Consider the following 24,073-nt stretch of genomic DNA (forward strand, 5'->3'; position numbering starts at 1 on the left):
AGCCCTGCAGTTATGTCTGGAAAACCTCAGGAAAGATATCTGTGAGTGAAGCTGCTCCCACCAGGTGCTGCTCCAAGGGCTTGTCCTCTTTGGGAGCGGAGCGATGCCCAGGCACGTCTCCGCTCGGTGGGAAGCAGAGGAGGGCCACGGCGGCTGGAAGCTCGTGGTTTTCCAGGTAGCACATTGCCACCTAGCAGCGCTCGGTGGAAGCAGCACAAACCCGAGCGGCAGATCCGTAAACCGGTTTGCCTCATTTGATTGCCTTGCGTCATGCAGGACATGATAAAAAGACTAGGATGCACTCAGAGAGAAGAATGAGGACTGTAGGAAAACGAGCAGGTGAATGAGATCATCTTTGAAAACAGACATTAAAGCCCAGACGGGATGTAACTTTCAGTAGGATGGTGACTGGTCCCCTGGATGTTTCACTGTACAATAAAAGAGAAAAAGAGAAAAAAATGTACAATCCTGCAAAGTCAATTATTCATATTCTTGCAAATAATTTCAGTGATTTCAATAACACTTTCTCCTTGCATTACTGAAGTAGTACTGACCTAGGAGACTCAGGTCACCACCTGACTTATGTAGAATGTGCCCATTCCCTGCCACTGACCCAGAAGCTGGTGACGATGTACTGGCTAAAAGAGCAATGCTTCTCTTTTGGTTTCAAGGCTGCCAGACTAAAATATTGAATTCCAATAGATACAGAGCTCCCGGGTGCTATTTTTACGAACTCCTTTCAGAGCAATGGAACAAATAGACTACAGATCTGGGCTTAGATCTCAGGAATTATTGGATACTAACCAACACATAACCCCACAGTTAGTTCATAAACAGTCCCTTGCCTGTAATTTTTAGGAGGCAAATACCATCAGCTCTGTGTTGAAGTGTGGTAGGCTAAAGGATGGTGTAACATATACTCCAAAAACTAGACCCACAGAAAAATGTGGACATGTGTGTTCTATTCCTAAATATCTGAAATATTTCTAAAATTTAGATTTCTGGATCCAAAATCATGATATTCAGTTTCTCCTTATAGCCTCATCCTGAAGACTCCCAAATCCCATTGGTGCCTGACAGCAGTGATTCATGGTAAGAGACAATTTATATCAGGTTAGCTAACAAGACTACCACCCCAGCTGTCTCTCCTGTCCTCACTGCAGATATCTGAAATACTCCAGAGCTGCTGCAGCTTTCTAAATGTAGCCCCACATGTAACTACGTTACATTTGGGTTGATTTTGTTAGGCAGGGGCTGGCTGGGAACAGGGCAGTCACCCTGAGTACCTCAGAACTGCAACCGTATCAGTACTTGTGTTTCAGCCCGTCCTCCACTTCATGCACCAAAGTTGCCAGTGTGTTATTTCTCACACAATATTTGGTCACTGGATATGTCTGCAAAGGGCTCAGCTTTTCCCAGGTACCCATCCTATCACAATGTGTTGATTTTATGTTCTCTGTCCATGTTGTTTAAGGATCTCCTCCTGCAGAGCTGACTCTGAGCTCCAGAAAGGCATGGCTGGAAGGTGAGGTAAAGAAACACCTGCCTTGGTAGCACAGCATGGGACATGTCACCCATGTTCTCTTCTGCCAAAGCAAACCAGCTCATTTCTCTGGGGAAGGTGCTCTGATCAGGAGGCTGTGGTGTATCCCTGGGAAGCTGAGGGAAAGGAGCCCTGGCCCTCTTGCCAAAAGTTGTTTCTCTTGACATAGCATAATGAAATATTCATCAGGCCAGAGAGCAGGAGAGAGGTTCAGCATGGCCACAGCTTGGTGCTTGCTCACACTCTCAGTGACCCAGCAAATACTGGGTATTTAAAAATGAACAGCTTCTTAAGTTAGTGTATGACTCTACAGACTTGAAGGTCTTTTCCAGCCTAAACCATTCCATGTTTCCGTGCCATATAAAGCAACTTGAACTGGACTTGGCCTCAGTCCAGTCAAAAGGGCATGAGGTCCCTGCCACATGCTCTCACCTTTCACTTCACCAACACTGTCATTTGATTAGACACTACTTTTCTGACAGAAAATATGCAGAGTACAAAAACTTGCTTGTGTGTGGTGTACTGTCCTACACAAGAAAAGGTCTGATTTCACAAGACAAAATGCCAACCCACTTCCACTGGGAGGTGGTGGTCTCATACTTCCTTCTTCCTGGGAGTGAGTGCCAAGGGTGAGCCAGCTGAGCTCACTGAACTGTCAGGAAACTGTTTTAGCACAGCAACTAAGTTTCTCTTTTGATTCCAGAGCTAAGGAACTGAACCAGCTTTGCTGCTGGTGGAGCCTGCAGGGCTCAAGGCAGGGGAAAGAAGTGGAGGAAACTGGAGGAGGAAGACCATCCTGATTTAGCAGCACTGCCTTATCAAATGGGCTCAGTTGTATTATTAGTTCTGACCCTCCCAATGGCACTTGGGGCTTTGGCAGTTTGTGGAGAGGAAGTGGGTTAGAAATACATGGCCCAGAGCAAAGCTGAGAGGTGCATGAGTTAGTCCCCCTCTTTTGAAGGGGCAGCCAGCCACTGGGATGGACTAATTGGAAAAGTGGAAAACTCCACCCTAAATCTCTTTGAAGATCTGGTTTTCCTTCATTTCCTTAGGTCTCTGTTGCTACTCCGTTCTATAAAACTTTCAGGGAAAAAAAAAAAAAAGCATCTCTTTGTCCAAGAGCATTTGAATCACATCAAAGTAGGCCAGGTGATAATTGCACACCACATTGTAGTGCTGCTTAAATGTCAGATGTTAATTAAAGCCTTTCCTGAAAATAGGGCATTAATTAGGGCAAATGTAGCCATTCTTTATGGATACTAACCAGTGAGTAAAAGCATTATTTCAATACTGGTATTGAAGCTGTTAATTTTTATTTGTCCGAGGTATGTTTGTTATTGAAAGAAAAACAACTGAAAAAAATTATAACTCCTTGAACTTATTGTTCTTTCTTTTAAGAACAGTTTTAAATAAATATTTTTGGCACAAGAATATTCACGCACACACAGACTGCAATAGGAACGTTTCAGTATTAGGTCCAGATGTCTCTAGCAGTTGTATAACCTTGGTAGGAATGCTTAAATGCTGTGGATATTAAATACAGCTCTGACCTGCAAAAACAGCCTGTTGTAGCACTTCACTTTCTGTTCTTAAGAAAATGGCACCATCTGCACGAATAATGGTATACCAAAATGTTTCCTAAGTCAGGGCCAAAAAGTAAGGCCCTGTGTTTCCTTTGAAACTTTTCTAACAACTGTGAATTATTGGGGAGAATCATAATATTGATAAAGGATATAACTGTTCAAGGTTTAAGATATATATCCAAGTTTCGCAGCTTAACCATCTTGCTGTTTGTCTCTTTGGCCTTGATTCAGCAAAGCAATTAAGCCCCTAAATAGCACCATTGATTTCAATGACACATAAGCAGTTGGTTGAATCAGGTCCACTCTGCCTGCCAAACCACATTCTTTCTTGCCTCCAAGTGCATTAGAGCTTTTGGAGGAGCAGTTCCAGTTATCAGTAGCTGTAATATGAAATCATGTTCTACATTGGCACTTCTGTGCCTAGATACCTCTGCAGGAGGTCCACCTGTGAGAAACTGTGCAGAGGTCTGGCTGAAGATTTCAGCCTTTAGCATTGCTACATTTCCACCAAGCACATGGCTGAGAATACTGCTGCAGGCACCATCCATTGCAACATCTTCATCCTCACAGCAGCTACATCTCTGCAGCTATAGCAGAGACAAACCCTTGATTCAGGACTGACCTCTGCAAGTCTGGCCATTGGAAAGCATCCCCTGTGTCTGCCGTGCCAGAGAAGCAGCTGTTGTGCATGGACACCATGAGATGGTGGGGCAAAGTCCTGCAGCCATTTCGGGCACTGGGGCATGGCTGGGTGATACACTACCAGATCCCCAGCTCCAGCTCCTATGGTTGCTGGTCACAGAAACACTAAATTGATGTTTGTTTTGTTTAATACATTGTTCTAATGCCCCTTTTCACATGAAGAGATAGTGATTCCAGGTAAAAGGAAAATGCTGTGATGCAATGTGAGGATTTTTGCTAAATGAGAAGAACTGGAATATTTTTAGGTACCTCTCTAAGACAGCATTATTCCCTGTTCTCTTCTTCCATTTTGTTTCTATGTAGTCTTTCCTGGTTTTCACTCATGATATTTTTCTAGTTCACACTTTACAGAGAAAGAGGAAATTGTGAGAATTAAGTGGTGGCAGGAGGCGCAGACCATTCCTCTTTAAAAGCAGAGATGGTTTTACTTTTCTGAAGTACATGTTACATAAGTGTATCAATTCCGCAGCTGAAATATTTCAAAAGATGGATAATGGGGTTGTCAGCTGGGCTGGGGGAGAGTTGCCTGCTGAATCCTATGACTCTGGGTTCACCAGGGCTACTGGGCTTTATATGGGAAAGTTGACCAGCTTAGAGCTCATCAGGTAGTAGCTAACATTAAATAGAAGCACAAAGCACGTGAAAATACTGTAATGGTAAAAGGAGTTATTAAAAAAAGGAACTTCTGAGTGTTACCAGAGATTTCATGGTATTAAATCTGGGTATTTTAATAACATTAAAGAACAGTTGATAGCTGTGATCATGTCTCTGCGGTAGTTAATTAGGCTAAATTAGTTTATATCTACATGTCAGTGTTTCTTAACTATTGTAAAAGCTGGATTTGTATATATTTCTTTGTTTTCCCAGAAAAAAAAATTAATGTCTGCTATTCTTAAAGCCTTTAAACATTAACCAGATCCTGCACTTTTCCTCATTGAAAACATAATCCTGTAAAGATCTAAGGTTCTAACTCATTGCTCTTTTATACAGTTTCAAAATTTACTGCTTTTGTGGTTTAGTTCAGAGCTAAAAGCAAATGCAGAGAGATTTGGAAGTGAAATAAACATCTAGAGATTTTTGCTGTGTACTGCTGTTTCCTGTCCTGGCCCATTTAGCCCTGTCAACACAAGGTAACAGGACAAGCACCATACAAACCCATCAGTTAAGTGTTTGGGGTTTTTTAAAATAAATAAATATAGCCTGAAGTAACACTTAACGTAAATAACAGTGGAATATTGGTATCTTTGAGTAACCCTATTGTTCCTGCTATGTTTGCTTTAGCAGTGCAGTTAAATCTTATTTTATTCAATTTGATCTAGATAGGAGTATGTTGCCAGCTGGCCTGAAGAAGCAGGGGTGCAAAATCCTTGGATTATCCAAGGTAACCAGGGGACGGCAGTCTGGAGTCAGCACAAGTGTAAATTTACTCTGTGTCCCTGAGGCAGGGCTGCTCATGCTTGCATTGGCTGTGCATAATGTGGCTGTACTGTCAGACAGCTTTATTTTAGGATTGCTGTGGAATATATCTGAAAATATGGCCAGCCTATCCTGACAAGAAATAGTATAAAGAAATGAACGCTTTGTCGATTTTTATCATCTCTCTTAGATCCTTTTAATACATGTGAATAAAATAGGATTTGAAATATTAACAAAAAGCCTGAATCATTACAGAATTCCTTTCTGCTTTCTGGAGCTTCAACAACATGTACTCCCCGGCAACACACAAGAAAACAAAGGGTACAAGCTTTTTACTGCTGAATTAAATTAATTAATCACAGTTCGTAATTTATTCAATGCATACAATTTTTCTATTCCTATAAAGCTGCTGGTGAAGTACCATGTCATCATTTCCAGAAGTGCTTAGGATTTCTGGTGGTCTTCTCTTTAAAATTGTTAGCATCGATCAGCTCGAAGGGCAGCTGGCAAGTGTGTGTGTGTGTGCATGTATATGTGTGTATTAAAAGGGAGCTTCCTGCCTTTCTCTTTACCTTCCCTTGCCCTTTGCAGAATGAGGAATGGATGACTAGGCAGACATTCTCTATAGTGTGTTGTCTAACACGAGGTATTGACATGATTGTTCATTGAATGTGATCAGACATTTGTAGCCATGTGGTGTGCTGTGTAGTATTCCATTTGCTGCTTCTCATCCAAGCAGGAAGAGATGGGTAGGAAGCATAATCTCATATTAAAAGCAAACAAACAAAACCCAAAACCAAAAAGACCCACCGCAAACAAAAATAGCAGAAATTGATCTTCCTATAGACTTGGCACAAAGGTGCTGCACGATGTGAGAAGCTTCACCTGAAGCCCTGTGGTTAAAAGGTGGTTAAAATCCTGCCTGGGTCCCTGGCACCCAACCCATCTGCAGCTCTTTGGGAGTCTCAGAACAGCTACTGTGCTCCAAGTGTCATTGAGGAAGGATTAGGGAACAGAGAAAAAGTGAATCAGGAAATTTGTCTGGATACAGTGCATGAGACAGGCTCTGTCTGTCATCTGCTGGGTCACAGCAAGGTCCCCGTTAAGTGGCATTAATACTCACATATTTTATGCCACTCCACAGCACTTTGGTCTCTTCCTGTGTTGCTCTCTGGTGCATCTCAGCTGTTCGTCAAACAGCTACAATAACAAATCCTTTACCAAATAGAAGAGAGGCTGAAATACCATCTTTGAGAGGAAGGTGGAAAAAGAAAGCCATCAAAAATGCAGTGGTGTCTGGCTGCTCCCATCTCTCGGTGGTCTCCAGAGCAGCTGACTGGTGGGTCCCTGCAGTAGCACCTGGCTCCAGCCACTGCCCTGACACAGAACCAGGACTGGCTGCTGGCTGAGCCACTGCTTCTCACAAATGTTTCTCAGAAGAGATAAAGGCTTTTTTTCCATGTTGCAACTAAAAATTGGTCCTGTTGTAACTTGGAAAGCCTTTGTCAATACAAGATAATGTGAATAAGCTTTCCATGCTAGAAAATAGAATAGCCTGGGAACATTTATTTCAAGAGACCTTTTTTCAGGACTCTTCTTTTATCAAACATGAAAAATAAAAAGTAGAAAATACTAGAAGTGATTCTCCAAATTTTTTTTCTGTATTAGCTGCCATGTGAGCTCATTCCTCTTCCTATTGTGCCCTTCCAACACATAACAACCTGGGACTTTTCAAGCCCTTGATAGACTACTGTGGCTCATATTGCTTTTGGAGTGGAATCAATACTAGTTCAAACAGTGCAAAAATTCCATTAATTTACTAATCATAATGTATATTTAGGACTGCATGGAGGGAAAGGATGATGGACTACAGCAAGACCAACATTCATTACCCCCTCCATGCTCTGGAGACTCAGTACTGGGACTGACTGGACATTTTTTTGAACAAGAAAAGACAGGAGATGTAATTTCCTATGGCTTTGTGCCTGCCTGGTGTCTCATCTAACTCCTTTCCAACAGCACAACATTCCTCATTGGCCACCCCAAGGCAGAGACAGCAAACTCCAACATAAATGCTGGCTGGCTCCTGGTGCAGTGGGTGACTAGGGCTGGAAAGATGGAGTAATAGTTATTTTGCTTAAATATCCCTGGAAAGGGAGTTCATTCAAGTCCACTCAGCTGATTTATCTGGAACTTGCAGGAATCTGAACACCTTTGAGGCCTGGAGACCCCGTCAGACTCGGCTGACATAAAACAAAGGGTTCAGAAAATGTAAGAGAAGTGACTGTTATGCAGTCAGCATAATTTCAGGATAAAAACCATAGTAAAAAATGGGATATTCACATATACATTGTGCTTCTTTGTCTGGGTTCTTCAGGTCTGAAGAATTTGAATCACATTTATAAGAGTGCTAAGGGAGTAAATAGAATCTGAAAAATTAAAAATGGATAATCTTACACAATTATTTGACTTATGTTTGGAAATTTAAACTGACAAAATTTCTTGTATATAAAAAAATTTCTTCTTTCTCTGTTCTCCGGTATATCAAAGTCTTTTCTGACATTTTATTTGCACTGTCCTGTGCTCTGAGATCCCTTCCCAGGCACACTCAGTGTGATACATGGAGACTTGTAGCTCACAGCAGTTCACATCAAGGAAATCCCCCACTTTTTCCTACACAGACAGCATTTTGGTAAATATAGCTGTCCTCTGACACCACGCTTACACACTTAAGGCCTGCTCTGCATCAAAGGACTGCATGCATCCCTGTCACCTTGCAAGCAGGATGAGCTCAGAGAAGAAACTTTTTGCTGGAACAGGTTCATCTGCCCAAGATATTCAGGACTCTTTGGCACACTTTCCAGGATGTTGTAGCTTATATGATACAGGTAGTTTAAGGACTTTAGCCGTCTTTTCTGGCTCTCCCAGAAAAACAATGACAATGTGGTAGCCTACAACCCAGGAACAGTGTAATTTTCATCCCCATGTAGTAATAATATTTATTTCTTTCATGGGGGCTGCTCCTCTCTTCTTGCCTTATTAAGTCAAAGCAGGAAGGAACAAGGAGCAAGGCATTAATAACAGTGGCAAGTTTATACAGTGAAAGCAGAAGGGAAGTGTCAGGAGAGAAACAAAAAAGAAGATGAGGGGAAGAGGACAGATGAGGTGTTGTGCACAGATTTCTTTCTTGGTCTCACCAAGACTAGAGACAGTCAAATCTATTTGCAAAGGTGGTATTGTCTGGTCAACACTTATGGCATGAAACAAAAGGATCCCTTGCTGTGACCACACTTTTTGTGGCCTCAGCTGCAGGACTTGTGCTGATAGGTAGACACTGTCTATGTCATATATCAATGCCCCTGTGTTATCCTGTCTGTGACAGATGTATGACAGAGGTCATAATCCATTCACCGAGGTTTGGGTGTGAAAACCAAGATTAATTGCTCTAGCATATAACGTTTCATAGTGACCCAGCTGGAAAAGAAAGAAAGACAGACAGAGAGATGTGTATGCCAACAAATTATATTGGCCCAGTTTGACCTCACCATGCTCTTTGAAATATTGGTGTATTTTGATAATCTTGAGGTTCCTACTCTACACAGCCTTGCCTCAGCATAAAACAAGAATGGCAGCTTTAGCAGCACGACCTTAGCCTGAAACTCTCTTGAGTTAAGGGTGGGTGCTGAGAGTAGACACAGAATTACTGTTCAGACACATCCTTTAGTCTCACATTCAGGTGCTGCACTGCTTTTCTAGGGGAAAATGCAATGAGGAGCTGTTCTTAGTCCCAGGAACTTGAAAGTCATAGAAACAGTGTGATTGACAGGAACACCCATTTGCCCCAGAGCAGAGGTAAAATTGCCCTTTCTTTCCCAGCAAGAGCCTCTGCAGCCATGGCAGACTGGGTGTGAGCTTCCAGCATGACCCACAGCTCATGAGGGCCAGAAACAGAGCCTGCAAGTTCTGGTCCTCCTGCTGTCATCTGGGGCTACCATGACCTGGGTCTGGGATAATCATGGGTTCTGCTTTCAAAGAAATAATGGAGGAGCTTCTAGTCATCTTAGCTTTTCTTTCAGATAAAACAATATTATTAATCATTATTAGTAGTTATATGCAATCCCAAAGTAATTGAGTGATACTTCAGCAAAACAAAGCAGAAATACGGTATTTCTACAGTAATAAGGTGGTTTAAATTCCCTGTAGGGTCAGACAAATGAGGAAACCCAGTTTTTTGAGCAGGACGGAGGAACATAGGACATCATAGCTGGCACTGTGTTGATGTTTGTGATACAGCTTCATGGAAGACAACACATCAATCAATATGCATTTTAGTGTGGCCTTGTATTCCCAGGACAGACTTTACTTCAAGAAGTAAATAGCATGGGGCCTTGTACCTGAAGCTTGCCTTAGGGTGGAGGCTTTTGGAGTTGCAGCTTCTTGATAGGAAGCGACCTCAGCTCCTCATTTACTGCTGCCTTCACCTGTCAGTGAGGGGTGGCCACCCTTCCTGCAGCAGAGGTGCCAGAGCAGTTGCACCGACAGGCAGGTCCCTAGGGACAGCTGGTGCTGAGCAGGCAAGGCAGGCAGCCCATGCCAGCAGCAGGTGCCTGCACCACGGGAGTCACACGGAAGCCAGGCTGAGGCTTGTGCATCACCTATGCCTTGGCTCAGTTCTGCTGTCCTCATGCTTGCACCAGCTTCCTTCGTGCCAGCAGAGAAAAAGTCATGATGTGAACTAACATGAACCAGTTAATATCATGTGAGAAATCCTCCATGTTTTTAGCTGAGAAAATAGAGAGCACTTTTTTAAGCACAGCAGCGAAGTGGGGAATTAACCGTGGGGATAAATGCCAAGAGAACCAGTGGGGTTTTTATCTCTTCAGGTACATTTGATTCAACTATCTCCCAATCAAGTTCTCAAATATCTACACTCAGTGTGGAGATACGTAAGTGAAATGCATGTTTTGTTTTGTCAGGTGGTCAGACGAGATCATTCTCTCAGCCCTGGGCTCGGAGTTTCTAGATCAGTGTCCAGTACCAAGTGCCTTCTTGAGTAGGCTGTGTTATAGAAGGATAAAGCCAAGTATTTTAAAGCATATCACTGTGAGCAAGGAATGTGTGATGCTATGTACTAAACTTCAGTCAGTGGTGTCCCAAACTGCAAACTATAACTGCCCTACCAAGCCTATATACAGCTGTAGCTGCCAGAATAGGACCTGCCAGCTGTATCTCTGTAACCCAATAATCCAGTATCACCCCCCAGCTGGCCTGCTGCCAGTCACTCCATCACAGGCAGGCAACGGAAGCTACATCATCATAACTATGAAAAGGCATGCACACAGTCATCAGATAGAAGCAGATATGTCTCCATTTTACTGGAGGTATGATATTCCAACACAGGTTCCATGAAATATATTTTCATATGCCTCACAGGAGACTATTTCCCATTCCAGTTGTGGGAAGTAATCAGCTGCCTGCTGGCCATGAACTGCTTTTCCAAGGTATTATATAGACAAGGTGATCAACTTTGATTAATAGCACAGGGAAACTGGTGCTGTGTAACCCTGACAAAGTTGGCTTTTATGAGGGATTTGCCAAATGACCATGGTTTGAGCAGCTGCTTCCACCACCCCGAACTGCACTACCTCAGCCCAGCCTTGGCTTTTACCCTTAGTGAATCACCTCCTCATTATGCCTGAGTTGACCACAGAAGGTGACCAAAAATGCCAGTTTTCTAACATTTTTGTGTAGAACCCATGTGTCTGTCATTTTAGCTGAGATTTTCCAAGCTGCAGTGTTGGGGCCAGTTCCTCTGTGTCCTCAGCTGTATTCAGTAAATGATCTGAGACTTCCACCAACACACAGCAGCTACAAAATGCATTTCAGGCGTATGGACACCGTCTATCTGTGGTGCTGCAGAACAGCAGACCAAGGAATCTGACCAACGTGGTAGTCAAATACATGGAAACCTGTGTGGGAACAAATAGGATAGTGTAAGAAGGCTTGATTATGGGTTTTTTGGGAAATTTAAGGAAAAAATATCCTGCAGTGGTCAAAACAGATGATATTTTGAAATTGCTCATAATGAAATTCAGTTATTGCTCTGCAGATCTATGCCAAGGAATGCTCTACTCTCTTCCATACAGTTACCAGGGAAATTAAATAGGAGGTTGTTGCTATTTTAAGACTCAGAATGAAAAATAAAAGTGCCAGTTTACTGCAGCATGAATTTGCAGGGATTCTCCAGGCCAGGCTTTTGAAGCAGACTGAAAAGTGGGGAGGGGGTGTTGTTGTTGTTTAGTGGGGGTTTGGGGTGTTTTGTTGTTGCTGATGTTGGGTTTTGTTGGGTTTTTTTGGGGGGGGTGTTTTTGGTTTGGGTTTGTGTTTTGGTGTGGGGTTTTTTGTTGGTTTTTGGTTTATTGTTGTTGTTTTTATCCTCTTTTTTTTTTTTTTTTTTTTTTTTTTTTTTTTTTTTTTTTTTTTCAAAAGTAGAGTTAGACCTGATTTTCTGATGAGGAAAAATTGTAGTGCAAATGTGTGCCCCTTACCTCATCTGCAGTATGAAGTGAAAGAAAAGTGTGCAGATACTATTCAGCTCTGCCTTAGTCAAAGGTGTTGCAAAGACTTTAGTGGCAGGAGTACTTTTCTGCTGTTAAATTACTCGATGCCCCATTTGTAACACATAGTAGTTACTCTGACAGCTACACACTTGATACAGTGATGTCTCCAAGAGAGGTTTACAGCAGCTCACAAGGCTCAAAGATGTGCTGGGGCCGGAGAATCAGAGCTTCAAACAGGAATTTCTGTGACATGAACCAAGAGCATTCCCCTCCTTTCTTTCCAGAAAGTCTGTGTTCTTTTTCATTACATACCTAAAAAGTGCTCAAGTCTTGCTCAAAAGCAAGGTATTGGGCAGGGATCTGACATTAGACAATGAGGATAAATGTGGAGAAGCAGAGCTATTTGCTATACAGATTTATTGTTCCCAGTCCCTACAGGTAAAGCAGTGGTGAGCAAAACCCTTCCCTAAGTTGTATTTTGATAACTTCATGAAATGAATGTCATTCATGAATGAATGACATATCCTGAAATGCAGTTTCTCTGAAACTCGCTCTCTGCTCTGCAATGGCACATTGAGAGCACACTGTGCCATTGCTGCTCCAAGTCACTCACAGGAATGAGTGATCTCCTGTGGTGAACCAGATCTCCATTGCTTTCACAGCATACCAAATGCCAGAAGTCCTCGGTGGGTTCTGTTTAAATGAATGTTCAGGGACAAGGGTGAGAGGAGCAGGTTTTTTTTCAGGCACTGCTGAGGAGTGACTTCTCTGCAGGGACATGCTACCTTGGCTGACTCCAGCGATGGCTGGGGTAGCACAGAGTTAAATGGTGTCACTGGGAGGGCAGGAGCCTCTTGGGAACACAACAGGCTCTCACCAAGGCCACGCATTGCAGGGCAGCTGGTGTAGCTGGGCACCACTGTACCTGGAGGTGCAGCACTGCTGTGCCCTGAACTCATGTCAAAAGTGACACAAGTCATCTTCAAATTCTGCCTCAGATTTCTGCCGTGCTCCTCTCTCTCCCTGCCTGTAGCTACAAATGTAACACAAGGGCTTGTGCCTGGCAGCTTTGCAAAATATTTAACATAAACATATCAAATTGTAATTCTTGCTAGAAATGCCACAAGGGGGAAGAATTGGGTTATTTACAGGGCAACATTTACTTAAAACATTTGGTTTGTTCAGTAGAGTTAAGATTGAGATTGCTCTTCAAACCCTTTGTTAGGAGAGGCAGGGAAGGAAAGAGGAGAAGGGGTAGCATGAAACTAATCCCTAAAACCCAAGGAAAACTCAGTCAAAAAACTAGTTTTGTGTCTAGATGGAGCATACTAAAGCTTTGCATTGCGTTTGTTAAAATAAAAAATCCACCCCATGCCAAATCAATCCCTTTCAAAAGGGCTCTTAAGCAAAGTATTTTTCATTAAGATTTCCATTAATCTGTTCAGCAATAAGTTTAACAGACTGCCCAGCTCTACACTCGACAGTCCTTCCTCTGGCTTTAATAATAAACCTCTGAAGTTAGCCATAGTAATGTTGTGCCATGGCAGCACAGCTAATCAAAGTGCCTGCAGGTGCACTGGGTTTAATTCTTGTTTAAGAAGGTTTTTTTCCTTATCATTCTAGTGACATCTAAGCGCCTTGATGGAAAATGGAAATCCGTCATCCGTGTCAGTTCCATTTCAAGGCAGCAGTGCTTGCTTTGCCAGCAGCGCTGTGCCTTGTGCTAACGCTGTGCTGCAGAGCACATCCACATCACAGTGTGGTGCTGGGTTTGTACAGAAAGGAAGCAGAGACCAAAACAACCTGCTTCAGATTAGCACACCCACTCTGCAAGCACAAAGCTATAAGTGCTAGTAATGTTTGTGTGGGTATGTGAGCACTGTTGTGCTCATGGGTTGACAGAATGAAGACATGCTTCCATGACAGCATCATTTGGATGCTCTTGGATATCTGAGCAGTACAGGGAGACAGTGTAATGAAATACAGAGTGCAAATTGCCTTGGAATAACCTTGGATGTTCCCAAATTTTTGCCTGAGTGGTTTGTAAAAAAGAGAAGTACTGAATTCCAGTATTCCTAGGAAATGAATAAACTGTGGCAGCCGGATCGGGAAGGCAAACATAACATTTTCTGTCCTCAGGAAGTAACAAAAATTGACTTCATAGTGCTAGACATAACGAGGGGTGTTTGTCATAAGTTAAAAATCTATTAACTCCAGCTGTTCCCCTAGTCCTGGAAGCTTCATTTTTCAATGAAGAAATATTTTTTCTTACAGGAATATTCCAGAAAACAGACTTCACTTTCAGTGACAGTTGTGGAAAGTCAAATTGGATGGAACATAACTTTCCAAGTTACTAGACAAGCTTTCTGATGAGCCCTTAAAATAAATAGCTAAATGAGAATTTGGCCTAATTTTTGCAATTAGAAAATTAACAAATGAGATTTTCCTCTTCTTTTGAACAGAAGTTCAGCCTCCATTTCAAAAGCTACCTTCTGGTTTGTCAAGGAGAACTTCTCTCATCAATGCATCATGCTGAAATATGCAGGAGACAAACCAACCTTTGGCATGAAACATACTAACCTTAGGGTGTCTATGGAGTAAAATATTTACTTATCTAACCAAGAAAGTATCTCACTAACCAGAACAGATGGAACATTACAGGATTTGGTTTTTCCATCTTCCAGTCTGGATCTGCTTCCTCTTTATCTCTCAAGGAAGTCTTCTGGTTAAGTGTTTTTCCTCCATGCAGGCATTAAAGATACTTTGAGTCCCCTTTGAAGAGGAAGAGTTGCCTTATTGGTAGAAGGCATATTAGGGCTCTGGATATCTAGTTCTGCTGTTTATTCCATATGGACATTGCAATAAACCTGTGTGATAGTGAAGACCAGAAATTAAATACAAACCGTGCACCCAACCAATCAAGACAGAATTCTATTTACTGTTGGAAAAATATCCCACATAGAGCCTGTTTGGGTGGAAATTAAATGATTTCATAGTTTCTGGAGTTCCTCATTTCTATTTATATCTATGTCTCTCCCCCCCCCCAAAAAAAAAAAAAAAAAAAATTGTAGTGGGATTTTTATGACGGAGTTGGAGCCAGCCAGCCATCAGAAAAAATCATGTCACTCCTGAGAGCAAGCACAGCAAGAAACAGTGTGAGGGGGAATGGCTTCTGTGCCCAGCTCTAATAATGCCAGAACATGGATGAGTTTAGCAAAGGAACACAGTAATAGAAACTCACCCGTATTTATTACAGGGAAAAAAAAAAAAAGGAAAAAAAAGAAAAAAAAATCAAATTCACAGAGCAGTTTGGTTGCTAGCAGTTATTCACATATTGTGAGTAAATAATTGTGTCAACAGGAAGGAAGACAAGGGAAGTCACAGTTAAATCTCATTTTCACATTGTTCTTTTAAGAAATGTAAACCCAGAATAATTTCTTTAGGACTGTTATTATTTCTTAAGGACCTGATATTTCCTGAAATATTCCTGAGATTTCCATCTACCTAGCATTTATTCAAAGAATCCACAACTACAAATTTGATCCATGACTTCCCAGCAGTGTAAGTCTCACAACAAATTAAAATGCAATGTTTCACAAGTTTTATCATCTTCTAATGGTGGTGCAACCAAAGGATTACATGTTTTCAGCTACAGTGCTGAATTTAGGTACCACATTATCTGTATTAAAGGGTAAGTTAGATGCATTGATTTGCATGGTAAAGCTATTAAAAATGGAAGAGGGTTTTTCCCCATCAGTTTCTGTAGTTACAGTTAGTCTGTACCTTTCTTGTAAAGCTAATCCTTGTCACAAGTTGCAGTAATAAGCAGCACTTTTCACAAATACATTTTTCTGATGTCATGGATTTGGATTTAGTGATCCTGCTTTGGAATATGTTACTATAACTGAATTCAATTTAAGAAACTAATTAAAATTACTATTTTAAACTGCAGCCAGTGCTCTGTCAAAAAAGCACAACAATTTTGCAATCAGTACATGCACAAAATGTTCCAGAAAATAATATAGTATTTTTTATTAAAAGGGTTCAAGTAGGATTTTAAAACATCCAAATATGAATTGCAGCTTGGATCTTGACAGCTTTCCTCTAGGAGTCACAGGAAAAAAAGAAGCAACAAAAGTTCACTGGCCTTCTGTCAGTATCTCATGGTCTACTTGAGAAAATCCCAAATCTGGAAGTATTTAAACAAGACACGGAAGAAGATTCAAATAATGATAGGCCATCTAACCTGATGTCACATTCAATGTAGTATGTGTGAGTGGTGTCAAGACCATGTGCTGTCAAGTCCTGAAAAATATTTCGTATAAGACAACCCTGATTTCACCCACTGAAGAGTTTAGTTCATAAAAGTAGCTTGCACATACAGAATTTTAGTATCATGGATTCATTGGGTCAGAAATGGCCTTTAAGTTTATCAAGTCCAGCTGTTAACCCAGCACTGCCTAGTTCAGAACAAAGCTATCTCCCTAAGTGTCACATAAAAGGAGGAAATGTTTTGGGTTGGAATACTGGGTTAAAGATCATCTGATTCCAATCGCCCTGCCATGGGCAGGGATGCCACCCACCAGACAAAGTTTCTCCAAGCCACATCCAACCTGGCACTCCAAAGATGGGCCATCCACAACTTCTCTGGGAAACCTGTGCCAGTGCCTCACCACCCTCAAAGCAAAGATTTTCTTCCTAATATCTAACCTAACTCTAACCCCAGTTTGAAGCTGTTCCCCCTTGTCCTATCACTAGGGGATAGTCCTTGTAGATAGTCTCTCTCCATCTCTCTTGTAGACCTCCTTTAGGTACTGGAAGCTGCTATAAGGTCTCCCCAGAGCCTTCTCTTCTCCAGGCTGAATAACCCAAACTGCTCCAGCTCTCTGACTATCTTTGTGGCCCTCTTCTGGGCTTGTTCCAGTGTAGCATTTTAGGTAAAACCTTACAATAGAAAGGCCTTGTAAAACATGGTTCAGGCCTTGTTATTCTGGCTAAATGAACAGGTTAAGTTCCCACGAGAAAGAATCATAAGAATGAGAATCAGTTTGCATAACAATCTATTCTTGTAAGAAGGCAGTTTGACCTGTAAAAACAAGTCTATCCTGTGAAAATCTGTGAAGAAAGAGTGTAAACTATCTAGAAAACGAAAAGTTTGATAGACATGTACACTAACCATTACTAACCAATGAACTGAGTTTCAATGGATTGCTGGCCAGTTATATTCATACACGGTGCCTTCTGATAGTCCTATGAATACGTGAATAAAGACTCGGTTATTCTGCAGGAAGAAATAGTGTCCTGGCTGTGAAAAATGTGAAATGATTAATTCATGTTCTTATGGTAAATTGGAAAACTATAAATTTGTATCAGGTAAAAGTCTATGTTTTAGGAGACCTTGCAGCAGATGGTGAAACTGACAACCCTGAAAAAGCAGGCGCCTCCATTCAGAAAGGAACAAAGGACTTTTCCAGGAAAGCCTGCAGCCTTCTCCAGTACCAGGAGGAGACCTATCGAGATAAGCTGGCACCAGGAACTCACACCTTGGCTGTCGCCTTCACAGATCATCAAGCGACATCATCCATATCTTGATCATTCATCAACCATAAGGACGTATAGAAACTGGACATTAACATTTGAACTGAGAAAGGAACTCTCTTCTGCTTGGTCGGGGAAACTCCCGAATTTGTATAGCTAGTCGGGAAACAATGGGAAATACACGGGGAAATATTGCCAGGGGCTAAATAAAATGTATAAAAACCAAGCCCCGAACCGGGCTAATTTGTGAACCATTGGGGGAGATAGCAGGCTGCCAGAGCCTGTATCTCACGGTTCACCCTTGGCATTTCCCGGGAAAACTCTGTCAAGTATCTCCGCTGTTGGTGGGTTTTCGAAATTCTGTGATTTGATGTTTATTAATAAACCAAATTATTATTTTAACTGGAATATCGTATTGACATATGAGACAGCATTTATAACATGGCTGTCTCCATTGTGACATTCCACCAGGTCCACCTCCTTCTTATGTTGAGACCCCCAGAACTGCAGGCAGTACTCCAGGTGGACTCTCACAAGAGTAGGGTAGAGGGAGAGAATCACCTCCTTCGAGCTGCTGGGCATGATGCATTTGATGAGACAAGATGAAAGAAATACAGAAGATCGTGCTAAGATTTGTAACCATAATGATCTTGACCTCTTGGTAAACTGGAACTATTCATTGAAAATAGCTTCAACACAAACCTGCAAAGTTCCTCACTAAGGAAGAGATACAAGCAAGGCACTATGCTAGGGAACAAACAAACAACCAGCAAGCAAGCAAACAAAATGATCTGAAGAGTTCAATCACGACAAAAAATTGTCATGGTTTCATGGTGACACTTCATGAGAAAATACACAAGGTTTGAATTATCTCTAATTGTGTAGATATAGTGCTGCAGTAACAGCAGCTGGAAAATGAATCCGAAGTAATTAATGTGAGAAATCAGCTATATACCTATAACCTGCCTTCGTGTGTGTGTGTATGTGCATGTACTAACATAAACCCCTCAGTCCAGAACACACTGAATGGTAAGACAGATTCTCCATCTCTGTAGTCTTTAGTTTCTTACAGAAGCCTGATGTAAACACTTTTGCATCAGAAATGAATTGTTGCACTCACTACAGGAATAGTGTATGAGGTGTGATGGCCTGTTGTTTTACAGGAAGTCAGATTTGAATATCTAATAATTCCTTTAAATCACTGAAGCAACAAATCAGTCCTGTAAGCAGGAGTATCAGCAACCATCATTCAAAAACTGATCCCAAGCTAAATATTCAGTCATCATAAACTGATACCCCAAAATTATTCTCTGGAAACATCATGATATAGGAAATGGCAGTCACATATTTAGAGACCCTCTATTCCTCTCTTCCCAGAGAGAGATTAAGTCATGGATCTATCATTAATTTTTTGTCTGAGTGTCTTTCTTCCTGTGGCTGATGAAATAGCTTAGGTAGTGTGTACTGTGTTAGGGACTGCCTGCTGCTTGGCAGAAGGCTGCACAAGCTTTTTAGAAGAGTTAATTTCTTATAGGTTTTATTTGCACATATTGATTCAATAAAAAAATAACATGTGAAAATCACAAATGCAGTTTGTCAAATCTAAAGAGGTTTTCCATTTAAATGGCCAAGGAGCAGAGATGTGGAGAAAGGCAAAAGATAAAAATCAAAGGAGATAGGCTATAAATTGCATTGTCCTCAGTGTGTTACTAAACAATCTTATCAGGGTTCTTCCTGCCTATTGCCTTAATGTCTTGCAACAGCAACAGTAATCCTTAAGAATATAAATCTTTATTATATCTATAATATCTATATATCAGAGATGATGAACCCAAAAATGCCCAAAATGTAAGCACTAGGAAATCACAGGTGCAGAAGAAGACCAGAATATTTCTTCATGTAAGCATCATGATTGCAACTGCTGCAGCTGGCATCATCTAAAAATCCAGGCCATCATGCACTCTGATATCTGCTTGTCTTTAAATATTGCCTCAGCAAATTTAAAAAAAAACTGCTTAGGTTTGGCAGTGCTAGAGGGGTCTGGTTTGATGGGAGTACCCAGAGTATGATATCACCATTTTAAAGAAAACTTTCACAGAGTAGGAAGTTAATGAAGCCCAGGGCTAAAGCTGGATTTCATAGGCAGATAGTAAAACCCAGCAACCAGGAGATGGAGCAAGTTCAGAGCCAGTTTCCTCCTGCTCCTGTTTTCCTGATTGCTGGCTGTAATAGAAATGCCAGTGAGGAAACTGATCCAGACATTCAAGGCACAAAAGAGCGATTTGGACTGTGATGCAGCACAGGTATATAGTAAAACTGTCAAACTCCAATGAGCTATTCCCCCTTCGCTGGGTCTCACTTATTTTATATTTTATTTTGCAGAACACACAAGTTCACTATCATTTTTACAAACTTTTTATGTCAGAAAGCCTCTCTCCTTTGAGGCCATTTTATTCAGTCAATGTAAATGTCAGCTGCCAGTTGTAGGTATTATTATGTGTATGCAGCTGTCAAGGAGTGAGGGGTCTGTCTTAGCTCTCAGGAAAGGTCAGCTAAGCCTTTCAAAAAGGGCTGTCAAAGCCAAAGCGTCTTTCAAAATCCATTCTGTAGAAACAGTGCAAGAAAGCACATGATTTAAAGCCAACGTAGGGGTGAAGTGGCTGGTTTCTTTTTCCGATGTCAAAATGTCCATTAGTGACTACTAGTGGTGCAAGAACTGAAGGCAGCCAGAGAATGGACAGAGCTTACTCCAGTAATTACATCAGGCCCCATTTTGTTTTCTTTGGGAATTGCATTTTTTAGCCTTCTGTTTGACCTAACTTAGATCTGAGTAAATTTCTTCCTCTTATGAACATTCCCACATACCCTTATTTCACATCATCCCTGAGCTGCCAGGACATGGAGCAGCTCTCACCCCATGACCTGGATTAGAACAGAGGAAGATCAGGATGCACAGCATACATCTGAGAGTGAGGGGTAGATTTTGTCCTGGCAAGCTTGGCAAAGGGATATGGCATGTATGATTGAGAACAATAAGATCCAAGGCAGATTATGGCACTTAGGTGTGGAGAGTCTGACCAGAAATTTTATAAGTGCGAAAAGGAGATCTCCACAGAGGTTTGGCTCAAATCCCAAAACACTTAAGTGTCTAATTCCTGAGGATATCAATAGCATTTAAATAGTTAAATGTTCTGCCTATTATATAAAAGAAGCAGAAGAAAATTACCTTAGCTCTTCTATAGGAATTTCTCATGCAGTTCTGTGAAAATCTCCCCAAAGGGGATAAAGTTAAAGAAGGAAAGGCAAATTCCAGATGAATGCCATGAAAAAACTTCTAGGTATCCAGAAGTACTCTCTCAAGAACATCCCAGCCTGGAAATGCTCTGTTTCAAGCATACTGAGTTCCAGACTAATAATTCCATCTTCCATTTTTTTTCTTCACCCAATCAAAACAACAAATCAGGAAATCTTCACATCTCCCTGAAGACATCTAGAAGAGATAAGAGACCCCTTTACTATTGCTGCTACATGTAGCTACGTACAATAGTTCAAGAAAACAAATGAGCACGGCTTTATGAACTCTGTCCATATCAGTATTTACTGTGCTGACTCCTCCTTAGCCAGATCTCCATTATTAAAGAAGTGGGCTCTGTCCCCATCAGGATACAAGTGAAACCATATAGGAAGAATGAGTCCCTCCCTCCTGCTCTCAGTTTTCTGATCTAAGGGAAATGCTGAGCCAGACAGAATGCAGAACCTTGTCCATTTCAGCATAGCTACCATGTCTATTTTTAATTTATTGGTGTGCTCAGCTGTTCTTTTTCCCCTTAGCCCATGCCATGCTGGGATCTCAGTTTCTCAGTCCTGCCTACAAAATTCAGACAGAAAATACTAAGACAGAGATGGGCTAATTGAAAAGTAATTTTGTATGAATTTAAGGCAAGTGTTGCTATGGGACAAAGTCTTAAGGAACGATGAGATGTGCTTAACTTGGAGATCGAAGAGTTCGTTTTCACTGCTGTTTCACTGTTTGTTTCACTGTTTCTGATTCTGACATAAAAGGTCCTCAGGAGCAGAAGTATGTGAAAAAAGACAAAAGACCACTGCTAGAACTCATTTTGGATGAGATTATCATATCTTGGAAAGTACATGGCTTATTTACCCATGAAGATGTTGATACAGATTTTGTCTTTGTTAATGTATATTGAAAGCTTGGAAGACTTGCCAGAAGTTGTGCTCAAGAAGGAGACAGAAATGCTGATTCTTTGGTTCCTCAACCCTTTGCCCTCAGCTGTGCCACCTCTGGCCATCCCATCAGGCTGGACGTCTTCCTGCTGGAAGCAGAAACTGGTCACCATGGTTCCTCATCTTCTGTCTGGAAAGGGGACACCTGCAAGGGCTTGAGAGAGCTGCTTAGAATTTTCCATGTTTTCCTGCAACATGTTGGACAATTCCACCACCTACCTAAGCCAGTTTTCACCTCCTCACCCATAAAATGGGATGAGGAGCATTTTTGCATCTCATACCCTGCCTCTTTTAAAGTCATCCTTGTGTAGGATGTACTTTAGCTTAAGGGTTCATCCAAATAGCAAGCCTTATCTTGTCCCCCTACCATCCCTGTTTTGGATACTTATCCCCAAAGAATTTTATCTGGAATTTAGTGGTCCTCTGCTTTACTTATTCCCTGGGAACAGAGAGCATCCTTATCTGCTCTGTTCCTCTCCTTTTTTTTTTTTCATTCCCTCATTCTCCCTTTCAATGATCTTGGGCACTTACTCCCCAGTCACAGCACGTGCCTTCTCTCAAAACTGTGGTTTCATGACCGTTAGTACCAGACCTGAAGACTACCTGTCCAAGAAGGACAAATGAGATCAAACAATCTCACTCCTGCCAAATTAGCCCAAGCCCATAGCAATGGTTTCTGGCAGCCTGAAGCTTTCACATGAGCTTCATATGAGGGAGAACAGGCAGTACCTGATGTGAAGTTAAAACAGCTGATAAAAGTGGAACCTATCAATGTCCTTTGAATGAATGCAAGATGGAGATTTTTTAACTGTCAGATTGGTTTCAGGGAGCTGGGAGATCTTTTGATCCAGAGGTAGAATCCCAAACTTTCTTAGTCTTAAAGCTTTTCTGCATGTAAACTCATCAGCTCCTCCCTTTTCTTCTCCCTGCCTCTTCTCACTGGTGGGTTGCACACTTTCCCACATCCCTACCTGGCAATGCTGGTGTGGGTGTGAGAACGGGTGATGAAGAAAAGCAGTGCAGGGCAGAGAGCAATGGAAAGGCTTTCACTGAAAGTGCAACATCTGAAATTTTATTTAGCTGTTGCTCCCCCTATAATTAGGAAATAAATAAAAAGGATCAGGACAGTGAATCCAATGGCACTGGTCAAAGCAAGCGCTGTACTGGTTCATGGAGGTGAGTGTGTAAAAGCCTTTGCCAGCCCTGGGGCACTGCTTTTGTAACTCAAAGGAAATACAAAATTGCACAACCCTACAGCTCTGATACATTGTAAAGATGGACATTTAGAATTTTGTGTATATATATATATATATATATATTTTAGGGGAGAGAGTTGTTACCAAGAGAAAATTTTCATATAGATTAGTTCTGTGGACAATTTTGTAAGCTTATTTAACAAGGGAAATTAATCCATTCAAGATGCCCGCTCAGCCCTTTCTCACAAATAAAATAAAGCATCCTATCACATTTTGACAGTAGGAAACTATATTTGTGTTGCAAGGTGGTCTGTCTGAGACAAGTTAAATTTTTAGCTATTCCCATGTCTTTCAGATGTTCTGATACACTTACCACAGTGAAAATACTGCAGACCACCCTTTTATGATAATCCAAGAGAACACGCTGCCACTTCACCCGGTTCTGTGTGTTCTCTCCCCATTTTCCTGACCTTGAAAGTTGCTTTGCAATTTTTTTTTTGCAAAGAGCCCAAAAGCCAGCGAAAATGTGGGATGCCTTGGTAGAGGCTCTGCAGCGTGTGGGGGTGTGTGTGCTTGTACAGAGAATATCCTGAGCAGGCAGTTTTTATGTCCTTCTGGCTCTGCTTGTGCTCTGACAGCACTGATGGCGTAAATGCAGTAAATAAGTCTGAACAAAGGTCTTGTCTACAGTTTGTGCAGGACTTTTCTACAGCAGGGACCCTTCTGGCCATCATTTTCTGCAGAGACCAAACCAACACGGACAGGACTGCCATGGAGTAGGATCTTTGGTGCAAAGGCCAGGTAGACATGAAAGAAAAAGCTGTGGGGATAAAGGGAAAAACAATTCTCCATGATAATAACAGGTAAGACAAGAAGGAAGTGTTTTAAAAGAAGTTCAATATCATATGTCCTGTTTAGTCTTTGGAGAACAGTCTTCCAATATCAGGGATAACGAGGCATGGGAAGGGAGCTCTCTGAGGCAGCTCAAGTCTGGCTGATCTTGCCTCAATATTTGAGATTCTTCCTGAAGCTCCTCCCATCTCTATTTCCTATCATTTTATGAGCTATTGCAGAATGCAGATAGTTTTCTTGATATTAAACTAGCCTGAACAGTGAAGCTGTCCTCTGTTTCAGGCCTTGTGCCATACAATTAGAATTTTTATTTTATTCAACCTCAGAGCACCTGAGAATTTCCCAGGCTGTTCCATGTGCAAATAGTTTTTGTGTCATTCACTTATGCCTGTACTTCCCAGGAAATTCCTGGGAATTTCATGTCATGTATTAACCAAC

Source organism: Prinia subflava, chromosome 2 (assembly GCF_021018805.1).
Source record: "Prinia subflava isolate CZ2003 ecotype Zambia chromosome 2, Cam_Psub_1.2, whole genome shotgun sequence".
Classification (NCBI taxonomy): domain Eukaryota; kingdom Metazoa; phylum Chordata; class Aves; order Passeriformes; family Cisticolidae; genus Prinia; species Prinia subflava.